The sequence below is a fragment of the Pinus tabuliformis genome, chromosome J, assembly GCF_031772625.1.
Source record: "Pinus tabuliformis cultivar Carrire ecotype Pingquan chromosome J, CPIR1, whole genome shotgun sequence".
Lineage (NCBI taxonomy): Eukaryota > Viridiplantae > Streptophyta > Pinopsida > Pinales > Pinaceae > Pinus > Pinus tabuliformis.
Window position 1 is genome coordinate 202,476,430 of NC_142295.1, and position 21,404 is coordinate 202,497,833.

Sequence of the window (21,404 nt, forward strand, 5' to 3'; positions counted from 1 at the left end):
AGATATTTATCTTTCCACGTGTTTAATCTTTTCGTGGATCTATTAAGTAGTGTGCTCACAATACCAAAGTGGTGAGCTCCCAACTAGTTATTAGGCATGAAATCCATCCTGCTATCAAAGGTATGTCACTCCTCTCTAGAAACAAGCTAGTTGACAATGTAGGTTAACCTAAAAAAGGGTCGACGCTACCTAGCCTAAGTATTGGAGTAGAGGGATGTTGGGGGAAATTAGGGAACCAATACATATAGGCTAGGAACAAATGGGAAGAATAAAACTCATAAGACTAGAAGATATGAAATTATCTTTGGAATCCAACCTCTTCAAGGTTGTAAGAGGCCTGAGGAAGCAAGCACAACAAAATTATAGAAAAGGAAAAAGAAGAATTCTCTAGACCAAATCATTAAAGTTCATGTGATAGAGAACAGAATAAATCAAGAACGAAGAGGCTTGTTGGAGAGCCACTTAAATAGCATAGCAAAAATGAAAAAAGGTTGTACTAGATGGAAAAAAATATCTTTCACATAAAAAAAACCATAAAACTCGTCATAACTATCTTGACAAGTGAAAATCAATATTTCTCTCATATAAAGTGGTAACACCATCTCACATTAATGCTAGCCCCCTCCTAAAATTACTAATATTACTAATATGAATGGGAAGGCTGGAAAATATTAGAATGTGCACTAACGAAGGAAAATTTAACATTCCCAACCAAGATTTGATAAAACTCCATACATTACCATGCATTAAACTAGTACCAAAGAAAACACTTTTTGGTAGAACCGTTAAATGTCATCCAAAACATACTAGGGCAATAAATAGTTCATAATTATTTTGAAAAGGATGCATTGTGGCATCCACCTCTATGAGTAGTGAGAAGGTCCCCATTACGGTTAAATCATGTTTCTTTTCCCTCGAATCGAATTCATGTTGTTTCTTTTCCTGAGGATTCGCTCCTTTCTCATGATAATCGAAGAGAATGAGCGCATGAAAGGCATCGACGGTATTCTTCAACGGACGTTGATTACGATATTAATGGAGACTGACCTTTTTTTATTTTTATTTTATATATTTTTTAACGAGTATCCCAAGAACATACTTATCCAACACGTTTTTTTTTAAATTATATATATACAACCATTCGTCAAATGATTATTCCAAAAAAAATCCCAACACGTTTTTTCAAATTATATATATAAAAAATCGTCAAATGATTATTCCAAGAAAAATCCAACATCATAAATTAAAAGACGAAGAAAATATATTTTTCAAAATTCAATAAATAAATATTAAAAGTTAAATAAAAAAATGGTCTATACTATAGTTTTATATATGCAAGGGATATTATATATATTAATTAATAAATATGTATAAAAAAAATAATTTAATAAATAATAAATTTTAACTAATAAAAACTATATATATTACAAAACATAAAATAAAATATATGTAGTCAATTGAGCTTAGTTTAAAGTAGAGGCGGAATCGCGGTTATCTTTTTTAATATTATCATTATTTATAACTAGCATTTGTACCAAAGGCTGCAAAGAAACGCCGTAAGTCGGTAGTGCATATGGAAGAAGAGCATAGATGAAAAAAATGTGATATGTTATGTGATCTAACTATTGCCAAATTTGAATGAGAAAAGAAATGAAAAAAGAAATCTTAATGTTAAATGTAATACACACCAATTTACCAATTTTTGTTATTACAAGGAGGTTGATCTCGTTCTTCTTACATAAGAAATCCTCTTCTTACATAAGAAATCTACTACTTTCAGTGCAGTTATGTGACTACCAACACCACCACGAAGCTATAAACATCAATCTTATCAGTGAAGTGGTAATTCTCATGATACAGGGGATCTAGATAACCGAAAGTGCCCTGAGGTGCACTGGAAATGTGTGAGGCTTCTGTTTGAACAATCCTGCACAACCCAAAATCTGCAACCTTCGCATTGAAGCCATAATCAAGCATAATGTTGCTTGATTTCACGTCCCTGTGATAAATTGGAGGATTTAGGCTTGAATGAAGGTAAGCAAGAGCACGAGTAGTTTCTGCGGCCACTCATACTCTTGCTCTCCATGAAATATCTCTTCCTATTTCCTTATGTAAACACTCATAACGTGTGCTATTAGGTATAAATTTATAGACAAGAATGGGTTTATTGTTTTGAAGGCAACAGCTTAAGAGTCTAACCAAATTTGGGTGATGTACAGTTGACAGAAGCTTGATTTCATTGAGGACCTATTCCATTCATTGAGTATCTTTATACCTTATCTTCTTCACTGCAACAGTACGTGTTCCCTCAAGCTTTCTTGCATAGACTATGCCAAAGCCTCCTATACCCAATCTCAATTCACCGGAGAAGATTTTTGTGGCTATTTACATTTGTCTGTAGGTGTGGATTGGAATATTTTGTGGACCTCCCTGGACAGACATCAACCGTTTGAGGCTTCTCCTTATCTTCAATGGACCATGATACCTTTGGTAACAACAGTAGAGAAGGATAACACGCTCAGGTGCTACACAACCTCTATCTATATCTGCATCATGATCATATTCTAATATTAAATTTCTCATATCCAAGCAAGTGACCTCTGTATCCACTTTATTTTATGATTTTACCACTTTTGTGGTCAACTATGTAAGATTGGAGAGCTTTGAAAGATCCTCCACACTCATTGCACAAATAGACTCCATTAATGGCAAGATGAGAGTGTTTAATGAAGTGACTTGAGAAATGTTTTTTGGAAGCTCATTTATACTGTAGCATGCATCCAATTTTAGTTGATTTAGATTCTTGAGCTTTCCCATTTGACTAGGAAATGAACGCTATGCCAAACAAGAACTAAGATTCAAAACTTTAAGGCTAGATAGAGTGCAAAGAATCTCTGGCAAATCAACAAGTTTGGTGCACCTAGCCGAGTTAAGAAACTTAAGTTTCTGAAGTTGTTGCACTCTAATTGGTTATGTTCCTATGGATGTGCTAAATCCAAAACCTTCAGAGACTTGATGTTTAAGAAAAATCCTTTCGAAATCTCTTCCAAATTAGTATTAGAGACCAATACCAAGCTCTCAAATTTCGAAAATTTCAAATAAGTTATAAGATCCTTAATAGCTTTATGGACAACTAATATCCAGGTGTAATCCCTTGTATCTCTTTCACCGAGAAAGTTTTGCAACTTTTGACCTACTGAAAAAAGCATTTCTCCTAGCTTCCTATGTAAATCGCCATGCCACAGAGAGCTTCATGAATTTTTAAATACTCCACAGTATGATAGTCATCATCAACAATATATTCCACACACTCCAGTAGGCACCTACTTACCAGTTCTTTTATGTGATGTCACTACGCATCCACTAAATAAGGCATCCCTACCCCGTTGAGAAACTCTTTAGTGTCCCACATTTGCACCAACGTCTGCACAAGAACTTATTTATCTCCAAGAAATTCTTCACAATTTAGAAAACATTTCTTTGGGTGGGGATCAAACAAATTATCAAAACTCCATCTTAAAGGCTGATAAAGCTCTGTGTCAATGTTCGTCTTGCTCCTTTGGAAGGAAGTACCAAATAAGGCAACCCTACCCCATTGAGAAACTCTTCAGTGTCCCACATTTGCACCAACATCTCCATAATAATTTATTTATCTCCAAGAAATTCTGCATAATTTAGAAAACATATTTTTGGGTGGGGATCAGACAGATTATTAAACTCCATCTTAACACCAACTTGAAGCTGTAAACATCACTCTTATAAGTTAGGTGGTATTTCTCATGATACAGGGGATCTAGATAACCGAAAGTGCCCTGAGGTGCACTAGGAATGTGTGAGGCTTCTGTTTGAACAATCCTGCACAACCCAAAATCTGCAACCTTGGCATTGAAACCATAATCAAGCATAATGTTGCTTGATTTCATGTCCCTGTGATAAATTGGAGGATTTAGGCCTCAATGAAGGTAAGAAAGAGCGCGAGTAGTTTCTGCGGCCACTGATACTCTTGCCCTCCATGAAAGGCCTTTTCTGATTTCCTTATGTAAATGCTGATAGAGTATGCCATAGGGCATAAATTTATAGACAAGAATGGGTTCATTGTTTTCAAGGAAACAACCTAATATTCTAACCAGATTTGGGTGATATACAGTTGAAAAAAGCCTAATTTCATTGAGGACCTATTCCATTCACTAAGTATCTTTATGATTTATCTTCTTCACTGTAAAATTACATTTTCCCTAAAGATTTCCTACATAGACTATGCCGAAACCTCCTGTACCCAATCTCAATTCACTAGAGAAGATTTTTGTGGCTATTTCCATTTATGTGTAGGTGTAGACTGGAATATTTAGTGGACCTCCCTGGATAGAAATCAACCATTTGTGGCTTCTCCTTGTCTTCAATGCACCACAATACCTTTCGTAACAACAATAGAGAAGGATAACATGATCATGTGCTACACAACCTCTATCTGCATCTGCATCGTGATCATATTCTAGTATTGAATTTCTCATCTCCAACCTAGTTAACTCTGTATCCACTTTATTTTCTAATTTTACCACTTTTGTGGTCACCTACGTAAGATTGGAGATCTTTGAAAGATCCTCCACACTCATTGTACAAATAGACTCCATTAATGGCAAGATGAGAGTGTTTAATGAAGTGACTTGAGAAATATTTTTTGGGTTCTCATTTAGACTATAGCATGCATCCAATTTAAGTTGCTTTAGATTCTTGAGCTTTCCCATTTGACTGGGAAATGAACAATATGCCAAACAAGAACTAACATTCAAAACTTGAAGGCTAGATAGAGCGCAAAGAATATTTGGAAAATCAACAAGTTTGTGCACCTGGCCGAGTTAAGAAACTCAAGCTACTGAAGTTATTGAACTATGACTGCTATGTTCCTATGGATGTGCATGATAAATCCAAAACCTTTAAAGACTTGATGTATGAGAAAAATCCTTTTGAAATCTCTTCCAAATTAGCATTAGATTCCAATACCAAGCTCTCAAACTTTGAACATTTCAAATAAGGTAGAAGATCCTTAATAACATTATGGCCAACTCATATCAGGTTGCAATCCCTTGTATCTCTTTCACGGGGAAAGTTATGAAACTTTTGGCCTACTAAAAAAGCATTTCTCCTGGATGCCTATGTAAATCACCATGTCACAGAGAGCTTCATGAATCTTTAAATACTCCACAGTATGATCGTCATCATCAACAATATATTCCACACACTCCAGTAGGCACCTACTTACCAGTTCTTTTATGCGATGTCGCCCAACATCCACTAAATAAGGCATCCATGCCCCGTTGAGAAACTCTTCACTATCCCACATTTCCATCAATGTCTCCACAAGAATTTATTTATCTCCAAGAAATTCTGCACAATTTAGAAAACATTTCTCTCGGTGGGGATCAGAGAGATTATTAAAACTCCATCTTAAAGGTTGATAAAGTTTTGTGTCAATGTTCGTCTGGCTCCTTTGGAAGGAAGTACCAAATAAGGCATCCCTGCCTCGTTGAGCAACTCTTTAGTGTCCCACATTTGCACTAGCGTCTCCACAAGAATTTATTTATCTCCAAGAAATTCTGCACAATTTAGAAAACATTTCTCTTGGTAGGGATCAGACAGATTATTAAAACTTCATCTTAAAGGTTGATAAAGCTCTGTGTCAATGTTTGTCTCGCTCCTTTGGAAGGAAGTATCAGTGCTTTCCATAAACTTTAAAGAAATGAAAAAGGAAATCTTAATGTTGAATGTAATACACACCAATTTACCAATTTTTTTTATTGCAAGGAGGTTGATCTCATTCTTCTTACGCGAGAAATCCACTAATTTCAGTGCAGTTATGTTCTCTACCAACACCACCCCGCAGCTGTAAACATCACTCTTATCAGTGAGGTGGTAATTCTCATGATACAGGGGATCTAGATAACTGAAATTGCTGTGATGTGCACTAGAAATGTGTGAGGCTTCTGTTTGAACAATCCTACACAACCCAAAATCTGAAACCTTGGCATTGAAACCATAATCAATCATAATATTGCTTGATTTCATGTCCCTGTGATAAATTGGAGGAATTAGGCCTGAATGAACGTAAGCAAGAGCGCAAGCAGTTTCTACAGCCACTGATAATGTTTCCCTCCATGAAAGGCCTTTTCCTATTTCCTTATGTAAACACTGGTAGAGTGTGCCATTGGGCATAAATTTATAGACAAGAATGGGTTCATTGCTTTGAAGGCAACAACCTAATAGTCTAACCAGATTTGGGTGATGTACAATTGATAGAAGCCTGATTTTTTTGAGGACCTATTCCATTCACTGAGTATCTTTATGTATTATCTTCTTCGCTACAACAATATGTTTTCTTGAAGCTTTCCTACATATAATGTGATGAAACCTCCTGTACCCAATCTCAATTCACTGAAGAAGATTTTTGTGGCTATTTCCATTTGTCTATAAGTGTATACTAGAATACTTAGTGGACCTCCCTGGACAAACATCAACCATTTGAGGCTTCTCCTTGTCTTCAATGCACCACGATACCTTTGGTAACAAAAATAGATAAGGATAACATGCTCAAGTGCTACACAACCTCTATCTTCATATGCATCATGATCATATTCTAATATTGAATTTCTCATCTCCAACCAAGTGACCTATGTATCCACTTTATTTTCTGATTTTACCACTTTTGTGGTCAACTATGTAAGATTGGAGAGCTTTGAAAGATACTCCACAGTCATTGCACAAATAGACTCCATTAAGGGCAAGATGAGAGTGTTTAATGAAGTGACTTGAGAAATTTATTTTGGAAGCTCAGCTAGACTGTGGCATGCATCCAATTTGAGTTGCTTTAGATTCTTGAGCTTTCCCATTTGACTCGGAAATGAACGTTATGCCAAACAAGAACTAAGATTCAAAACTTGTAAGCTAGATAGAGTGCAAAGAAACTACTTACCAGTTCTTTTATGCAATGTGGCCAAGCATCCACAATTTTAATTTACAATATTAACTAAATTCTATAACTCATTTTAAAATTAAAAATTTACAACTATAATTGAATTTTATACTTGATTTTAACTCAAAAAAAGATGAGAGTTATAATATATTGAAATGAATTAAAATTTACATTTATATTTGAATTAATTAATAAATGTTATTTTATTTTATTTAATTAATTAATTTGATTATTTTCTAACTCCATGGTAGTGTGTTGTAATCTAAGATTCACAAAATGTCCTTTATACATTAATTTTACAAACATATACGTAGTAATTAAACAAATTCACTTAGGATGTTGTGCTTGAGATTCTAGTGGTAAGGGGTGGGCTGCCAAATTAGACAAAGGGTGCTTGAGATGTCCTTCATATAGACATTTCCAATTTGCATCATGTGGATTCTCATAGTTGAAAATAAGACAATTGCATTATCTCATTAGTATACTTGAGATAAGTTTTGCAGTTTTTTTAGGTATAAATTTTGGTTGAATTTTTGGAAAATAGGGCAAGCAAATGCCCTCAAATATTTTAGAGTGATAAATCCATATAGGTAGTGAAAAAGGTATTTTAAAATAGTGCCAATATAACAAAAAATAAGAAATTCTTTTTTTTTTTAAGAAACAAAATAAGAAATTCTTATGTTTCAGTAACTTTAATTTCATAAAAAAAATTATAAATCATTAAAATAGTGCAAATATAATTTTTTTTTTTAAGAAACTAAATAAGAAATTCTAATGTTAGTTTAAATTTAACATTTAAAAAAAAAAAACAATTTGATTTCTATATTTGTGCACACTTATATGCATTAGATGATAATTATCATTTCATGGATGACGTAGGGCTCTAATATTAGGTGACGTTTCAAAGAATAGGTCTTTAAATTTTAGTTGGAGTGAGGTTTCTGTTGGAAATAATACTGAGAGGGGGGGTGAATCAGTATCATCAAGTTCTTATAATAAATCTTCCTTATTTATACTTTGAATTATTTTTGCATGTCAGTACCATAAAATAATGAGCATGAACAAGAAAAACAGATAGTCACACCAAAGAACACCAGATATAAGGTGGAAACCCAATGTGGGTGAAAACCACCTGCTGCAATATGTCTCTATCTTCTTTCAAATTAGAAACTCATTTTACAATGGTTTTGTACTGGTGCAGTCCTTTACCAATACGCAGGCTGCAACCTGCAGAGAGCTACAACTCTCTCTCGTTTTCCAGTCTCTCCTGGAAGGGAGCTACAACCCCCCTACTTCTTTTCTTTCAAGGACCACTTTTCATAAATTTTCAAACTGGATCCATGAACATCAAATGATCATCAAGTACAAGTAAATCACCCAGTCAACTGCAGTAACCAGATCAATAGTAACAGTAAACTAAACCTAGAACACCTTATCAACAAAGAAAAGTGAGTCAAATAAATGCCTTAATATAGATACGCAGTTTTTCTTTCTCTGGCCTGCGTGGCTATGCACTTCACCTTCTACTCCCCTGCGTATACCCGCAGAGAGCCTTCTGCTGCACCGCGTACCCACGCACTGTTTCTTCAATCACGCTACGTACTGTTACTGTAGGCACACACCCACAGATGCTATCACGCCGCGTACTGCTACTGTAGCCACGCACCCACAGATGCTATCGCGCCACGTACCTACGCACCTGCGGCTTCTGAAGCGCCGCGTACTTTCCCTATGCCTACGCACCTGAACCTCTGTCGCGCTGCATACCCACGCACTGCGCCTTCTTCTGCTCTGCGTACCCACGCACTTCTCCTTCTTCTACTCTGCGTACCCACGCACTTGCACCGTTAATCACCTGCGTACCTCTGATTAGGGCCGAATTGGCAGTCCCCCAGTGTGCCACAGATAGTCAGATGCTCAGATCTGATCATGCGCTCGAGAGATCACCCTTCATAGATTCGCTTTCAACTTCACTTTTATATAGATCAAGCTTTTAAAACAATAACCCAATATTTCAGATCTTAAGATATTCAATTTGCAAAAGATGCCTTAGCCAAGTGATCTCCTTCCCTATTTATAGTCAAGCCCTTATTCACACCATGGGGAAAAACCATCAATAACCAATACAAGGGATCCAAACCGGGGCTAAAATAGATCCTATACCACGGGCCAAAGCCATAGAATCAAGAACGGCAAGCTAAATACCACGGGCCAAACATAGGAAACCCCACGTGAACGCGCTTCTCTGCCTTGAAGTAAGTGAACTGGGGGTACGCACCTTCTGAACGGGTGACCTGCATGTATGAACGCACTTCCTGGCCGTCGTACCTGTGGGTACGCACCTTTTGAACCATTCACCTGCGTACCTCTTAATTTCCAACATTTTGAGAGCCTGATCAGAGCATTGCCACTTGAGGGTGTTGCCATCAAGTACAACATCTGTAACATAGAGCCATACCAGAATCATAATGCCAACAATCTCCCCCTTTGGACTTGATGGAAACCTCAAGATCCTCAACGTCATTCTCCCCCTTTGACATCAAGGGCAAAGGGTTATGCTCCCCCTAAGAACATGCTCCCCCTGACTATAAACCAGATCTGCAAAGAAGAACCATAATCCACCAAACACCATAAATGACCATGAAAGAGATAGAGACATATTGCAGCAATATTCAGACCAGCATCCATGATCTCCTTCTGTACGTCCTCCATAATTCCAACAATGCATTATATGCTCCCCTTGAACCTGTGCCATTCGATCTTCAACCAATCCGCAACCCAGCACATGTACGCATATGCCCCAGATGAGCCTTGCGTACAACCAACCATCAGAAGAGATTCAACAAGATGATGCATCAACAACCCCCAGCTTTTGCCTGAGGTATTCAAAGGTCTCCCTGGGCAATGGTTTGGTGAGTATATCAGCAACTTGTTCCTTAGAAGGAACATACTCCAACTTGACCTTTTGTTCAAGTACTTGTTCCCGGAGAAAATGATACTTGATCGGTATGTGCTTGGTCTTTGAATGCATGACTGGGTTCTTTGAAATGCTGATTGCACTTGTGTTATCACATAAGATGGAGATAGGTGGTGTACAAGTGATTTGAAAGTCCTGCAAGGTCTGCATCATCCAAAGGAGTTGAGTGCAGCAAGATGCAGCAGCAACATATTCTGCTTCAGCTGTAGACAAGGCAATCGAACTCTGTTTCTTGTTGAACCAAGATACTAATCCGGAACCCATAAAGAACGCACCACCACTTGTGCTCTTCCTGTCATCCACGCTTCCTGCCCAATCTGCATTTGTATAAGCATGAAGTGTGAGATCTGTATCTCTAGGATACCATAAGCCATAATTTTGAGTCCCTTGAAGATATTTGAAGATTCTCTTCACTGCCTGAAGATGAGTTTCCTTCGGATTTGCTTGAAATCTTCCAACTATTCCCACTACATGCATGATGTCTGGTCGGGTACCTGTCAAATAAAGTAGACTTCCAATCATAGATCTGTAGGTTGGTTGATGCACTGCTGCTGATTCATCATTTGCACTGAGGCTACATCCTGTGACCATGGGTGTACATACTGGTTTTTCATCTTCCATGCCATATTTCTTCAAAATCTGCTTGAGATACTTGGTTTGAGACAAAAAGATCCCTCCTTCTTTTTGTTGGATTTGCAAACCAAGAAAATATGTCAGTTCTCCCAGCAAGGACATTTCGAATTCTTTCTGCCTCACCAAGGAAAAGCTTTGACTCATAGCTTCTTCATTGCTGCCAAAGATAATGTCATCTACATACACAACAAGTATTAGCAATTTGTCATTTTTAACTTTTATATAAAGATTGATGTCTGCTGATCCTTTTGAAAAACCTTGTTGATGAAGATATTTGTCCAAACGATAGTACCAAGCCTTTGGAGCTTGTTTGAGACCATAGAGAGCCTTTTTCAATCTGCATACAAGATTTGGATCATTTCCAAGAATGAAACCATCTGGTTGCTCAATGTATACTTCTTCTTCCAAGTCTCCATTCAGAAAGGCTGATTTCACGTCCATTTGAAATACTTTGAAGTTTTGAAAGCTTGAGAGAGCAAGGAACATTCAGATGGCCTCAAGTCTTGCAACAGGAGCAAAGGTTTCTTCAAAATCTATTCCTTCTTGCTGCGCATACCCTTTACAAACAAGTCTGGCCTTGTTTCTAATTACTTCTCCATTTTCATTCAATTTATTTTTGAAGACCCATTTTGTCCCTATAACATTCTTATCCTTTGGTCTAGGAAACAGCTCCCAAGTGTTGTTCTTTTTGATCTGCTCAAGTTCTTCATCCATTTCTTTCACCCAACATTCATCTTTGCATGCCTCTTTCACATTTTGTGGTTCAGTGGAAGAGAGTAATGCCAAATAGCTTGAAGCTTCTGCAACTGTTCTTCTTGTTTGTACACCTGCTTCTTTCTGCCCCAAAATCTGAGATTCTGGATGATTCTTCTGAACATATCTGGATGGAGTCTTCTCTTCTATCCTTATCTGCTCCTCTGGTTCTTCTTGAGGTTCTTCTTCTTCAGCATTCTGTCTTTGAGGGTAGTCTTCATCTTCTTCGATATCTTCATGATTTACTTACCTAGGAATGTATCCCTTCTCATCAACCACTACATCAATGCTGTCAACAATTCTTCCAAGTCTTTTATTGTAGCACTTGTATGCTTTGCTGTGTGGAGAATAACCAAGAAGAATGCCTTCATATGCTCTAGGTTCAAGTTTGCCAAGTTGCTCATCAGTATTCTTAATATAGCATTTGCTCCCAAAGATTTTGAAGTGCTTTACCGAAGGGGTCTCACCATACCAGAGCTCATGAGGAGTTTGAGTGTTGTTCACCCGGACATTTGTTTTGTTGAGAATAACAACCGCAGCATATGCAGCTTCACCCCAGAAAGTTGCGGGAGTTCCAGACTCATCAAGCATAGCATAAGCCATTTGTTGGACTGTTCTGTTCATTCTTTCCACTACTCCATTTTGCTGAGGAGTTCTAGCTGTAGAGAATTCTCTTCTTATCCCATGTTCTTCACAGAAATCGAAAAATTCGTTTGAGGTAAACTCCCCACCTCTGTCGGATCTGAGGCACTTAATTTTGTATCCTGATTCATTTTCAACCAAGGCTTTAAAGGATTTGAATTTTTCGAATGCTTCATCTTTGTGCTTCACAAGTCCTAACCAGACAAACCTGGAGAAATCGTCAATGAATAATATCAAGTATTCTTCTCCTCGAGGTGTCCTTTTCCTGAATGGTCCACATACATCTGTATGTACAAGCTCAAGAGGCATGCTAGCTGATCCTTCCTTCTCTGGAAAGTTAGTTCTGGTTTGCTTTCCAAACTGACATGACTTGCATATGGTGTTGTCTGGAATTTTGATATCTGGAAGACTGCGAACTGCCTGATATTTGCATGCTTTCCTTATTTGTGAAAAGCTTAGATGCCCCAACCTCCGGTGCCATAACCAGTGTTCATCATCCTTGCTTAGATAGCATTGTTGTTGTCCTTCTTCAAATATGTATAGATTATTTGGAGTTCTTTTTCCTTTGATCACCATTTTACCTGTATCAAGATCACGAACAAGACATCCATTTGTTCTAAATATCACCTCGGTTCCTTCATCACACATCTGGTTGACACTCAGAAGATTATGCTTCAATCCATCTACATACAAAACATTTCCAGCTTTGACCTTTTCTTTTAACTGAGCAGTGCCTTTTCCTTTCATAGCTGCAGGAGTATCATTTCCAAAAGAAACTTTCTTTCCCTTTTCTAAAGCAGAATATGATTCAAGTTTTTCTTTATCACCTGTCATATGCTTCGAACATCCACTATCAATGTACCATAGATTTTCCTGTCCCTCTGCATAAAATGCTATCCCACATCTTTTTGTTTGTGGTTCCTTTATTCTCCATGTTTTGGTGCTTGAGGCTTGTTCCTTTGTCTGCTGAAACCTGCTCCTGCATTCAGAATCTTCATGACCAAAGTTATTGCAAATAGAACATTCAACTTCATTTTCAAGAACCGAAAAGTTGTTATAGGTCCCTTTTGTAATCCCGGTCATACTTCTTTGTTTTTGAGCTTCTCTAGTCATGATCGTTTTATATGCAACACATTGAGCTGCTCCGTGACCAAATTTATGGCAAGAGAAGCATTGTCCATTGAAGAAACTTCTGCGGTTATCAAATCTTCCGGCCAAACGATTGTAATTTCTATTGTCATTCATTCTTGAAGCAAATTGAGAGGATTTTACCTGTGGCTGGTTGTAGCTTTTGTTCATCCTTAAGATGGATTGCCCCTGGTTTACCTGATAATCTTTGTTTGTAATTGGTCCCTGCTTTACCTGGTGATCTCCATTGTGCTTTTGTTCATTCCTTCTTGCTGCATCAAGATAACTCTTTGAGGTGGATGCTTGAGAAGTTTCTCCATTATACCCCAGACCTGTCTTGTTTAGTGGAGAACGTTGTACATTGATGATCTCATCCAGAGTTTCAGATCCTTTGACAAACTTAAGATTAATAGCCTTTGTTTTCTCAATCTCTTTTCTAAGACCAACAATTTCACCTTCTAACTTTTCAAGATATTTTTCTTTTTCATCAATCTGAAATTGTAGAGTATCAATGATCATATTCTTTTCTTCTATACATGTCTTGAGTCTAGAAATTTCTTCATGAAAGCTATCCACATCTATAGAATCCATGTAATCATCATCTTCAAATGCCATTAAGAGTTTATAGTCATTACCTCGTTCATCTTCATCACTATTTGATAGACCATCACTATCTTCATGAGTGTAGTAGCTTTTCTTATTTGCATTCTGTTTCTTGCTCCATCTAGTAGGTTCCTTTCCTTTGTCAATCTTATCCTTATGAGGACATTTCGCAGCATAATGACCTACTCTTCCACAAGCAAAACATTTAAAAGGTAACTTACCTCTGAACCTTCCAGTACCCCGTTGAAGATTTCTGACAAAATTTGATTCTTCTTCTTCTTCTGGCACGTGACTTGCTTCATAATAGTCTCCTTTGCCTGAAGCCTTGAAAGCAGCTTCTCTCCTGTCTGATGGACCTCCCTTTCTCATTTCATAAGCAGTTAGAATTCCGTGTAGCTGAGACATAGTAAGAATTCGTAGATTTTCTTTTTCTTCTATTGCAGACACTTTAGATTCAAACTTGGGGGACAATGATCTTAAAACTTTTTCAACCACAATAGCCTCTTTTATTTCTTCACCCAAGATTTTCATGCAATTAACAATCTCGTCTACCCGAAGAAAATAGTTAGCCACACTTTCATCATTATACATTCTGAGATTCTCATACTGAATCCTGAGGGTTTGAAGTTTAGCACGCTTTACCTGTTCATCTCCTTCGTAGCTCAAGACAATCTTGTCCCATATTTCCTTTGCGGATTTATATTGCATAACCTTTACAAATTCTGTTTGAGATAAGCATCCTAGCAGAGTATTGACTGCTTTAGCATTTGTTTCATATTTCTTCTTCTCGGCCAAATCTGTAGGAGTAGCTCAAGGAAAAGTGTAGCCTGTATCTATGATATCCCAAACTTCTGTACCAAGAGATTGAAGATAGGCAGTAACTCTTACCTTCCAATAATTGAAGTTTGTCCCATCAAAGATTGGTGGCCTGATGGATGCTTCCCTCTCGTAGTTGCTCATGATTAATGATCTTCCTTCAAGCGATCAAGCTTCTCTGAAGGACCTGCTCTGATACCAATTGTTGGAAATAATACTGAGAGGGGGGGTGAATCAGTATTATCAAGTTCTTATAATAAATATTCCTTATTTATACTTTGAATTATTTTTGCATGTCAGTACCATAAAATAATGAGCATGAACAAGAAAAACAGATAGTCACACCAAAGAACACCAAATATAAGGTGGAAACCCAATGTGGGTGAAAACCACCTGCTACAATATGTCTCTATATTCTTTCAAATTAGAAACTCCTTTTACAATGGTTTTGTACTGGTGCAGTCCTTTACCAGTACACAGGCTGCAACCTGCAGAGAGCTACAACTCTCTCTCATTTTCCAGTATCTCCTGGAAGGGAGCTACAACCCCCCTACTTCTTTTCTTTCAAGGACCACTTTTCATAAGTTTTCAAACTGGATCCATGAACATCAAATGATCATTAAGTACAAGTAAATCACCCAGTCAACTGCAGTAACCAGATCAATAGTAACAGTAAACTAAACCCAGAACACCTTATCAACAAAGAAAAGTCAGTCAAATAAATGCCTTAATACAAATACGCAGTTTTTCTTTCTCTGGCCTGCGTGGCTACGCACTTCACCTTCTGCTCCCCTGCGTATACCCGCAGAGAGCCTTCTGCTGCACCGCATACCCACGCACTGTTTCTTCAATCACGCTGCGTATTGTTACTGTAGGCACGCACCCACAGATGCTATCGCGCCGCGTACTGCTACTGTAGCCACGCACCCACAGATGCTATCACGCCGCGTACCTATGCACCTGCGGCTTCTGAAGCACCGCGTACTTTCCCTGTGCCTACGCACCTGAACCTCTGTCGCGCTGCGTACCCACGCACTACGCCTTCTTCTGCTCTGCGTACCCACGCACTTCTCCTTCTTCTGCTCTGCGTACCCACGCACTTGCACCGTTAATCACCTGCGTACCTCTTATTAGGGCCGAATTGGCAGTCCCCCAGTGTGCCACAGATAGTCAGATGCTCAGATCTGATCATGCGCTCGAGAGATCACCCTTCATAGATTCACTTTCAACTTCACTTTTATATAGATCAAGCTTTTAAAACAATAACCCAATATTTCAGATCTTAAGATATTCAATTTGCAAAAGATGCCTTAGCCAAGTGATCTCCTTCCCTATTTATAGTCAAGCCCTTATTCACACCATGGGGCAAAACCATCAATAACCAATACAAGGGATCCAAACCGGGGCTAAAATAGATCCTATACCACGGGCCAAAACCATAGAATCAAGAACGGCGGGCTAAATACCACGGGCCAAACATAGGAAACCCCACGTGAACGCGCTTCTCTGCCTTGAAGTAAGTGAACTGGGGGTACGCACCTTCTGAATGGGTGACCTGCGTGTATGAACGCACTTCCTGGCCGGCATACCTGCGGGTACGCACCTTTTGAACCATTCACCTGCGTACCTCTTAATTTCCAACATTTTGAGAGCCTGATCAGAGCATTGCCACTAGAGGGTGTTGCCATCAAGTACAACATCTGTAACATAGAGCCATACCAGAATCATAATGCCAACAATTTCAAAGAATATTGGGTGTCTTGGAATTAAGTAGGGCTTTAAGGTTTAGTTGGAGTGAGGTTTCAAAGAATATTTTATGTTTCTCCTTTAAAATTATTAAGCATTTTTTTTTCCTCCAATGCTAATTGTTTTTTTTAATAAAGCATTTTTTTCTAAAGCATAATTAATCTCACTATTTCACTAGTAATTTTAATTACATTATATATATATATATATATATATATAGAGAGAGAGAGAGAGAGAGAGAGAGAGAGAGAGAGATATTAGTTTAAATTATTTTAAAATCGGATTTAATGTTAGTTTAAATTATTTTAAAATTGGATTTAATGTTAGTTAAAATGGATTTAATTTTGGTAATGTTAGTTTAAATTATTGATTTTGAGAGACAATTTAATGTTAATTTAAATTTAACATTTAAATAATGAGTTTGATTTATTGTTAGTTTAAATAGCATTGAAAATAAAGAAAAATGCTGAGAGTGTGAATATTTAGAACATAATGAATCTGAATATTTCACTAGTAAATTTTTCATAAAAACTATATATAAATCATTAAAATAGTGCAAATATAACTAAAAATAAAAAATTATTTTTATTTTTTAGAAACAAAATAAGAAATTCTTTCGTTTTAGTAATTTTAATTTCATAAAAAAAAAATCATTAAAATAATGCAAATATAACTAAAAATAAAACAATTCTTGTTTTAAGAAATTAAATAAGAAATTCTTAAATATATATAAATCATTAAAATAGTGCCAATATAACAAAAAAATAAGAAATTCTTTTTTTTAAGAAACAAAATAAGAAATTCTTTTGTTTCATTAACTTTAATTTCATAAAGAAAAATTAGAAATCATTAAAATAATGCAAATATAATAATTAAAGAAAAATTAAAAATCATTAAAATAATGCAAATATAGCTTCTTTTTTTTAAACTAAATAAAAAATTCTAATGTTAGTTTAAATTTAACATTTAAAAAAAAAAAAAAAAAAAAGAGGCAATTTGATTTCTGTGTTTTTAAATTTATTGTTATTCCAGAAAACTGTTCTTGGATACATTTTCACAGTCTGCCCAGATACAGGCTGTGAAATAAAATTGTCGGATAGCATACTGAATCTCACTGAATTATATATCTCGAAAATATCCCATAAATGAAATAACTTCTTGAAGAATTAATTAAAACCAAATTCTAAGTCTGAGTTCATACTTCAACAAATACACATTATACCAGCAGCTGATGCCTATAATACGCCTTTCATCTTTATTTGTGCCGAGATTCGATCTCACGACCTCCTATCGAGGTAGCAGCTGATGCATGTAATATGCCTTTCATCTTTATTTATGCAACCGAGATTCGATCATGCAACCTCCTATCGAGGCATGGCCACAGCATCAGCATACGAATTTGAATAGTAGTCGGCCAATGGGTGCATGACCTGAGCCTGCATTTTAAGCGCGACGATGTACTCCAAAGCTTCTTTTAGAAAAACGGTCGTCTGCGGCTTCCTAGCACGAGCCTCTTGATAATCTGCATACAAGAAGCGACGGTGCCTCCTACTTCTTCATCGCAATTACCAGGTGACCCTGTGCCTGTGATCACCCGAAGGCCGGGGTTTACTCTAGTCATGTGTCTACTAGAATTATTGGAAGCAACATTAGGCTTGTAGAGTCTGGCTTTGGCAGACAACAATCTCTTTTTTCCCAGGGAATTCCATCTGGACTTAACCATTTGTAGTCGGCGGTGTGCTTTGTTATGCCTGAAAATATATTTACAAATGATTTTCCTGCTACATGCACTTAGACCCCTTGACATCATGGCCAATTATAGATCCGCCAAAGATTTCATGGTTCGACTTCAGGCGGTGAGGTTCGTCTGGCATTCGACTTTTCGACTTTCCCACTGTGCAGCGACGCCACGAGGCGGCTCAAATATCTCCATTGGAAAGCGACTCTGCATGCCCCTTCTTACCCACGTCCAAAAGGTTGTTGCCAAAACGGTTTGCAATTCAAATCAATGGCCGAGCAGAAGCTAATCGTCTAACAAAAGATCCAAAAGCACAAACAGAGGACACATAATCAGCGAAGGAGTTGGTTTCATAGGGAAACGCCTTACGACGTAATTAAGAAAAAATATACTAATAATTAAGTATAATATATAGTAAATATATTTGTTATTAATTTGTTTTATGGATGATGATTAAATATTATTAATAATGTTTAATTTAAAATAATATATTTTTATAATTAATATATTTTATAATTGAAAATAACTGAATTGAGGTTTTTGGGATCTATCAAGTTTATGAAAAAAATTTGGAGTAAATCACATGATAATACATTTGTCGACGCAACCAACTAGTGTGGTTTATCAACTTGTCATGACCATGAACCACACTCAGTTGGTTCGAAAGGTATGAACAAATATATTATCATATGATTTAGGCCTAATTTTTTTCATAAAATTAAAAATAGCATTTTTTACTTTAGTTATAAAATAAATCTATTATATATTACTAATGTAATAATATAATTTTAAAAGTCATATTAATTTGTCTTTTCATAAAATTAAAAATAGCCTTTTTTACTTTAGTTATAAAATAAATCTATTATATATTACTAATGTAATAATATAATTTTAAAAGTCATATTAATTTGTCTTGGTAAACAGTTTAATTAGCAATGACATGATCTGAAGTATTTTAATACTCATATTAAGAGATCCAAGATTCAAACTACGGTAAACCTGAGTGATAGAGGCAAAGATATAGTGGTAATAGCCTAAACTGACTCATATTAAAAATATGAAGCGAAGCCAATAACTGATTTCTCCACTAAAATAAATAAATAAATCATACTAATCTAAATATTAAATTAATATATAAACCTAATGTTTCAATTTACATAAATTTAACTACTAAACCATTATTTTTGAATATTATGATAATTTTAAAACTAATCCAACTTACATTTCAAATATCCCGAACTAAAAATGATTCATGATAACAGTAAACAAAACTATGTTCTGATTATATCTATACAGAGGGCACGTAAATTCATACTTTTCCAGTACCATTATTTTGTCAGGTTGACTCCAAATTTAGGTGCCAAAACAATTGAAAGTATTTTCTTCCAACGGAGCAAATAATTGAAGGTAAACCAAATTTAAATCCAATCCAATACAGTAGAGAAAAACGGAAATTTGCATCCGCTCCAAAACTAAATAGGAGGAATCCCTAGTTTTTCAAAATATACACGGGAGGAATATAACGGATCATATAACTCAAAGGAAAACCAAATGTACTGAAAAAAACTGAAGTTGCAACCGCTCCAAAAGTAAACAGGAGGAATCCTTATTTTTTCAAAATATATAATATTTATTAAGTCCAGGTGTTTATTTCACACTTTAATATGATATGATAGTGTTTATAGTGGAGTTGAAAGGTTTTTTTTAATAAAACGAAACACAAAAACGAATATTGTTGAATTTAACTTTTTTTTTTTGTTTCATATCAAATTTTTGAGAAGAATTTTTGGCAAAAATCACATCATAATTTATTTGTTGTGTTTGGAACTAACAAGTGTGGTTCATCGTGAGGATAAGTTGAAGAACCAGCTCATGGCTGCAGGATAAATAAAGAGAGTAGATCATCCAAAGACTAAATTTGACCAATAACCGCTATATTTGATTCGAAAACTGCTAAATGAATTATGATGTGATTTTCACCCAAAACTCTTCTCAAAAAATGAATTTGTTATACATGTTTAGTTGGTTTTCCATATGACATAATATAATTTCATATAAAGTAATCTGAAGTAAAAATGTACAAATAAATATTTAACTTCATCTAATCTATATAATATTTAAAAATACAATTTAAACAATGAAAAATTACATGTTATATTTTACGCTACAAAAATAATTTCTTTTAAAAAAAATTTAATCTTTTTCGTTCATTCATATTAAACTGAACTGTAAAACATATAAACATATATACCTGCGCAATTTTCAATCTTTTCCGTTCATTCATATTAAACTGAACTGTAAAACATATAAACATATATACCTGCGCAATGAACTGATCCCACATTGCCCTGCCTCTTTTTGCCCTGCGTTATTTTGCTCCGGAACCATGTATGTAGAGCGGGATGCTGCACCAAGCCATGACTTGCCCACATTAAACGAACTTAACCGAACTTAGTAATCTCAATTGGTGGTCATTCTACGAATCAGTGGGTCACGTTACGCGGGCAAGTCATTCTTGGCTGAGTAACCCACTTTACATCTCCCTGCAACACTTCTCATGTATACCAGGCAAGGCCAGATCGCTGCCTTTTTCAGCGCAGAGCTTCGCTTTAATATCATACTGAGGAATGAGTCCTGAGTCGTTTATGGAGGTGGAGGAATTGCTCTGAAGATCAAAAGTAGTTAGAATTTGGACAAAAAATATCAAAAAATCTTGTAGAGCCAGTGTTTGAATCGTGTTTTAATAATGGAAATGGATTCACCACCATCAAACATGTCTAAAACAACTAAAATTTTGAAATTTAACAACTATAACTTGAATTTACAAAAATACTTACAAGATTTTCTCTAAATTTAACAAAAATTTCCATAATTTTCTGAACAACTCCTCCACCTCCTTAGACTGCGACAACCCTACAGCAGAGTTAAAACACTCCCACCTCCGATGTATATATATATCATTGGAATCGACAGTGGGAATAAATGAGAAGGCCATTTTGCGAGCAGAAATTATTCGTTCTTAATAGTGATGGCTGCGAAGCATAAGCTATGGCACGCAGAAAGTAGGAAGAGAGACGATGACGATTCTCGACATATTGTACGAAATGCTTTCTTCCATGGGAGGAGTTGTGACACGCGTAAAACACCAAGCTTTTACGTGATGCTATTCCAATGGTAAAGATAAAAAGTGAGAAGAATCGTGGGAAATTGGAATCTCAATATCCGAAGCTAAATTTGTAATTGTGTTCCATGGAACTATATAAAATAGTTATAAAATTTACGTTCGAGGCTTGCTATTTTGTAATTTTGAAATATATATATAAATTAGGTTATAATCTTGAAATATATATATATATATATATATATATATATATATAACATCTTATTGTTAATAATTATGG

General features: G+C 36.0%; 1 long non-coding RNA gene across 1 annotated transcript; it reads right to left on the reverse strand.

The window, feature by feature from the left end:
- Nucleotides 1-17,325: 17,325 nt before the first annotated feature.
- Nucleotides 17,326-20,920, reverse strand: LOC149226372 (uncharacterized). Its single transcript, XR_016247025.1, has 3 exons — nt 20,841-20,920; nt 20,324-20,668; nt 17,326-18,296 (listed from the first exon to the last, which is right to left on the reverse strand). It is a non-coding gene; the product is annotated as an uncharacterized LOC149226372 (long non-coding RNA).
- Nucleotides 20,921-21,404: the final 484 nt, after the last annotated feature.